Below are 7,159 nucleotides of genomic sequence, written 5' to 3' on the forward strand. Positions count from 1 at the left end.
GCATAACCTTCCCTGCGCTTCAGTAAGGAACCAATTCATCACCTTCCCTGAGTCTAAGGAACCGACGCATCACCTTCCCTGCGGCCAGTTTTGTTTGTTTGCCAGATGCATCCCAGGTACTTTGTGAGAAAAGTGTTGCATCTGCAATTTGCTTTGAACTGAACTATTTCTCCCATCGGAAAGTCATACTTTTAATACTCTATTGTGGATTTGAGTTGTTTTGTCCTGTTTTGGTTTAGATAAAAAATGTCTGATGTTTCTAAACTGGTGTGGTGTCCATTTGTAGTGATTTCACTGCTTTACTGTATGTGTTCACAAATACTTTACACACTGCCTCTCAGATAAGCCTGTCTGCACATGCCAAGCTACCATGGGGGTGAGCAGTTTTTTTTTTAGAAGTGAATTACCCTTATCCTGAATAGAAGTAAGGGTTCCTATTTGGACAAAGGTAACTACCTCTGCCAACTAGAGACCCCCATTTCTAATAGCTATCAATAAATATAGTCACTCTCAACTGAGATGAGACACAATATGCCATGGTAAGAGCAATCAGTTTGGCCACTTCAGCAGAGACTGCTCCTTGTAATCAAGTGGCTTCCACCACTTCCGAAACAGTACAGACTGCATTAGCAGCTCTCAAATTTCCTTCATAGCCTTGCAAGCATCAGCCATCCACAAACATTATGTAATCAGATTCAAAGAGTGCCTCATTCTGAATATCAGGTCTAGACTTGATGCATGGTTCAGTGACATCAAGACAGTCATTCTCCACGTCATCTTCTTCATTTTCAATGTCCGGGGGAGGCAACAGAGTAGCAGGGCTTAAGACAGAGCATATTTTCAACCTAATGTTATCTTCCGCCATTCTGAGCCGTTCATACAACGTCAGATTGCTATTCGGAAGATTCTGTGTCCTCAACCTGATTAACTGAATCTCAACAGAGTGTGGAAAGTACACAGTTAAGGGATGACCCATCACTGTACTCTTGCACCTTTCAATGCTGACATCTGTCGCTACTACTGCTTTAAGACAACCAGGCAGCACTGCTGCCACTAGATCTAATGTGGCCTTTGAGCTCCCCCATATTTCTGCTTTAACACTGAAAGAGCACAACCTTTACATTCACTGCAAAAGAGAGAAACAGCGTTGTTGTAATCAGGCGCCAGAGCGCAGGAGAGGCTTTCTTCAATTCCAGAAATGTGACCAAGCAATCATTGTCCCAAGGCACCAGATCTGACACATCTTTCTGCTTAAGCCTCAGTAGGGACTTGGCCACTAGGGAAAAGTTAAGCATTCACTGGTGGTAGTAGCCCACTATTCCCAAGAACATTCTTACTTCCCTTTAAGTTGTTGGCTGATTCATTTGCATGATTGGCAAACTACTCTCTTGCAACACCTTTTTTGCACCTTTCTCAATGTGATGACAAAGATAAACAACCCCTTTGGGGACACCTTATGTCCATTCTTAGGCAAGTCATTTAACAGAGCAATAGCGTCAACTTTGCAAAACTCTTGTGTATTTGACACATTCAGCAAATCATCAATACAATGCACCAGCACTGTGTTTTGAAGCATAACTAAAGACTCCAGATTATTTTAAAGAATCGGATTTAAAATAAACGTACTCTCCGTATACCCTTGATGAACTCTGCTCCTTGCCAATACATGACTGCCAAACAGAAAAGAAAAAAAAATGGCATTCTTCATGCAATGGTATAGAGAAGAACGCCTGAAACATGTCAGTGACAGCTAATCACTCAGTCTCATATGAAATTTCAAATAATATTACAGCAGGATTCGGTACCACGGGACAACAAGGAATCACAATATTATTTATTGTTTGAAGGTCCTGCACAATGCAGCACTAACAGCTAGGTTTCTGTAGGCCCATAATGGGTGAGTTACACAGACTTCCCATTATTTCTTTCAATATACCTTGCAGGATCATTGTCTCAATTCCAGGGTGATTCAAGCAATTGTTTCAGGAATCAAATTGTATTGTGGAGTTCTCGGGTAGTCTGCATTTGTTTTAATCTGAATTTGAACAGTTTCAACACCATTAATAAGCCATATGTCCTTCCCAGTGAAATCCCAAACCACGCGTCTCACTTAGCAACTGCGGTCCAAAGGTAGATTTTCTATAGTTATCATTGGATACATTCCAACAGTCAAATTTTGAGCTGCCAAATTAAAGGCAATGTCTTCATCTTGCATCTGTAATTCTATCCCTTTGAGGGTGCAATAGACAGTGCAGTGCAATTTGCACAACAAATCACGTCCACACAAGCTCACGGGACTGGAAACACAAAGTGCAAATTAGTGATTATCCTCAAAACTCCCTATCTTTATAGGTACTTCTCCAGAAATTGGATTTCTCATGTGTTGATTTGCAATGCCTACAACTTGGATAATCTTACCTGAGAGGGGTAGGTTTGGAACTTCTGCTGTTCTTACAGTAGAAAGAGTAGCACCAGTGTTGACCAAAAACGTGACATCATCCCCAGTTGCCTCACCATCTGCATATGGGCCACTCTGGTCTGCTTCCAAGAGTGCACCAAGTACGCAATCCGCCTCCACCTTCAGGCACCATCACTCATATTGATCGATGCCTTTGATTCAGTTCATTTCAAACAACGGAAATTGCTGATATTCCAAATCATATATGGGACCTTTTTTGTAGAAAATCTAGGACCACCTGTAGCCTCGGGTGGTATTGGAGGTTGGGGAATCTGCATCACTGGAGCTAGTGATCCAGCAAAATGATGTGATCTCGGTCTGGGTACATTTTGCTGTTGCATGCCATTATTCTGAAGTGTATCAGCCCCTCTAACCTGATAAAAAACAACACCTCCTCCTCCTCTACCTTGTGCCTGAAATCCACCTCCACCCTGCATCGCCGGAGTTAACTGTGGATATGCTCCTTGCATCAGATGGGTATTTCCAATAAATAGTACTTTTTGTATTCACCACTGAACAGCCCTCATCTGCGCTACTATCAGTTTCTCCTTCAACCTTTTCAGCCTCATCTCAATTTCATTATTACAGTATTTAGTATACCACATCATTTTATCAACAGACTTATTTTGACAATAACATAACAAGCATGATTTGTCTCTTTCGGTTCCTTGGTTGGAAAGTCAAACTTAACTCAGTCAATATCTTAAGATGGCACTTAGACTTCAACCATGTAATTACCTGTTCATACTTTATCATTACCATACCCAAAGGATAATGAGTTGCAGCATCCCTTGGTGGCTCTGTTTTCTGGACACTCCACAGCTATCTTGTATGCTGTCTACAAATCACTCTGCACCACAATATCAAACATAGTGCTCAAATCCATCCACAAAACCTTTGATATTTTCACAAATTGCTCAACCTGTTTATGCTACTCCACAGGCGTCTCTCTTAATTTTGGAAATTCATTTAGTAAATGCCACAAGTTCACTCCTACTCCAAGGTACATAGACATATCCTCTAGTAGCTACTTATCATGATGGAAACTTTTCTGCTCCCTTTTCTCTACCTCCTGGAGGAGGCGTCTCACCCACTACTCTCTTAGGAGTCACCATTTTGGGCCATTAGGTCTCCCATGTTTCTAAATCATTCCAAACTCTAATATTGTGAATCAACTCTTGAATATGCATTTTCATTCCTGGTATTCTCATATGCTCCATGTCCTGATCACTGAAGGCATGCCAATGGCTCTTCTGAAAAGCCTTTGTTTGTTCCAAATAAAGTTCAAATTTTTGGGCCAAATCATATAATTTATCATGCACTTCTCTTGCTCTCATAGTCACATCCTTACTCATGAATAAAGGTTCATCCTGCTGGTATGTTTCTATTAGATTCAATGTAAAAGACTCACTAATCGTTTCGTCCAATTCTAATTTTAACTTCCCAACATCAACTAGATTCACCTTCAATGTAGACTGTAGACTTCCCTGACTCACTTTGCTACTCACATTCGATGTGGCATTAAGAACTTTAAAAAGATCTTCCAATTCCCGACCTCTAAACCAGAGCATCCATCCGGGGATTTAGATACCACCTTTGGCATGCTAGTCTGTATATCTAAACACTGTTCCAATGTAAGTAGACTTAAGTCTAGTAACCCTGTGGAAGTCCTCAAAGGTCCAAATCCACCCTGCTGTACAGATAGATCTGCACTAGGAGAACTAGCCTAAATTGGATCTAACGCAGCAAATTCTTCCACTCGCTGTCTCTCAGGTACAACTTTTGGAGTTGTGTGGGTCTTGGTTGTGGTTTCATTTCATATAATATTATCCTCACATTTTCAATCTTCCTCAATAAAAATGTACCATAATGTGGAAATGCTCATGCATCTTCGCTCCATGTGATCTTGTGCCATTGTTCAAGCCAAACACAAGTATGTAACCCTACATTTATCGCCATATAATGACGTGTGGTATCTTCCGGTGGGGCCCCTTCCTCCCTCTGAGAGATATTTGCACATCTCCTAAACAACTCTTGTACAACTTTAAAACATTTCATTTTCAAGCAAGCATGCAATTATTTCTTAATCCAAATGTAATGTGTTGCTTTCAAAAAGCACTCTGGATCATCAAGCAATAGCAGTGCTGCACCTCCAACATGAACAACCAATGACACCTTGGCTTCAAACCAACCAACCTATCTCAGCATGGAACACCAAGACAACATTCTTGATACTTACAGTAGCTCACCCTCCTTCAGAAATGTATGCAAGCACTCTCTCATCAACCTAAACAACAACAAATAACAATTGTCTGCTTCTCTAAAAGAAACCAACAAAACACATTCACACAAAAGTGACCAGAAGAATACTTCCCAGTCTATGCCAACACACATATAAATGAAACCTCAATTGGTGGGATGTCATCCTGATCAGTGCAGCTTTCCTCTGTGCATAGTTTTTCCACACTGATCATATCTCACTCTCATACCAAGAAAAATGTCCCTATCTCAATTGGGCTTGTCGATGACATCTCATGACAAACGTCACAAACTTCAGGAGGCAAACACAATGCAGTGTCTCTTACACCTTAATATGATCCCAAAGTCTTAGGCACGTTGGACCAAATAACAACTTTACCACAATAAACAATACGCTCACAGCACCAACCAACTATTACGCTCAATCTCCGCAAGACACCACACAATTACCACAGCAACGCAAGCTAGGCATAAAGCATTTACACACAATCGATACTCACTCCTCCACTGTTATAACTCGCTCTCGAGCCTTCAGAACAACACCAATTAGTCAGATTACCACACAGACATTTAAGTCCAGTTGTACCTAAGCTACTTTAGAGTGGGACAATTATTAACCCCTACACCTCAGGTGCAAACCATCGTGATGTGCAACTATCTGATGAAGCTCTGGGCCAACCTTTTCAATTCTTTTAATCAACGATCTTTGTTGTAGCCTGTGAATGAAAGGGGTTAGCGACAAATGTAGATTCTGTAGACAGTGTGACCAATGTGATCACGCATTGAGAGTCAGAGTCTGCATCTTGAAGTTAAAGAAAGGATTTATTAGAAGCTCAAGGCCAAAGTAATATAAATCAAATGCAAAAACATACTGTAGATATACAGAAGTATTAAAGGAGGACTAAATTGACGTACAATATTGGTCCTTAGCAACAGAGAAAAAAATAGGGTTTCCGTATTTCAATGAAGAAAATTAGGAATAACATCTGATGAGTGCATGAATGGTTTCGATCCTACTCCCCATGCATGGGAAAGAGTTCAGAATATGACTATCCCTGCAGTCAGCTAAGAGTTAAGGAAGCTCTATTAATGCAAAAGCAAAGAAAGGTGCCAACATCAGAACTTCTGTAGTTGTTCTGGAAACAAAGGATCATGTATAACATTATAACATGAAGCCACACAAACAGAAGTCAGGAGAGATTTGTATCTCTCGGAGTCTAAAGTCATCTGATCTTACTACAAAATAAGTTCACTAACAAGAAACACACCGACAGGTCTAAAAACAAATGACCTCACATTATTCAACCTCATTATTTCCATTCTCATGAAGAGTTCCAGCACCCTGTACAACACTCCCATCTTCCAATCTTCACTTCTGAAGCATCCTTGAAGTCCTCCCTTTGACAGATATCGCTGACTGGTAGCACTCCCTTGTTCTTCTCATTAAATTTAATTGACCTTGGCAGTTCATCCTGGCCTCACTATGTCTAAACACACTGTTCTTTCACCAGCTAAGAATGCTTTGGTCTGCACCTTGAAAAGAAAAATATATTTAAAACAACTTTCATGTGCAATGTAAAATGCTTTAACTGTGAACTTAAGTCCCATTGTCAAGCTAATTTAACATGTTACCCGCAAAAGTATATAATTGCAAAAAACACAAATAATCCGGTAAGTACATTAATACATATAAGATTACATATACATATAAATAGATAGATAGATATAGATATAAAGAACGTTTGAGAGTCCTTCAATGGCAGCACTCAGGTCTACAATAACCAGCATGCCATCAGGTACACCCATTGGGGCGGGACTCATTGAGACTGAATAAATGGGTGTTCTTCAATGCACTTTGTTTATCTGCCTCTTTATGCCAGTGATCAAGGGCTCATTAGGCCGAAACGCGTATGGCTGCTGATTAAGCGTTTCACTTGCTGCTGATACTGCCGCCTGCGGAGTGGTGTGCTGTGCCTGCGTGTGTGGCTTCTCTTAAGGCAACCTTGGATTTTTATATACATATATAGATGTATAGATATAAATACACTTGTATTATTCAGAATAAGGGCTGACTGTGTTATAAGTACAACACTGACTCTCCTCGCAGTTCATTCTTTTCTAACCTTTGGAGAATGCACTGCATTAAATGCTTTTTAGCACAACTCCAGTAAGATCTTTGCCTGTAGATGAATTGTTGTTGACGTAACCGCAGTTCCTCAAAGGAAAACAGTTAATGCGCACACACTCATTAGAACACTCCATTATCGCACTTTATATACTAGTGCCCACGTATTTTTAGTCTGATTAAGTTTTAGAATACATGAGGTCAAAAGTACACACACATATGTAGCCTTATCATTATAAAAGTATGGAGCAAAACATTCCACTCTACTACCAATTTAACACCAACAAGACAATTAATAAAAGAAATGAATAAAATAA

Source organism: Lissotriton vulgaris, chromosome 3_1 (genome assembly GCF_964263255.1).
Source record: "Lissotriton vulgaris chromosome 3_1, aLisVul1.2, whole genome shotgun sequence".
Lineage (NCBI taxonomy): Eukaryota > Metazoa > Chordata > Amphibia > Caudata > Salamandridae > Lissotriton > Lissotriton vulgaris.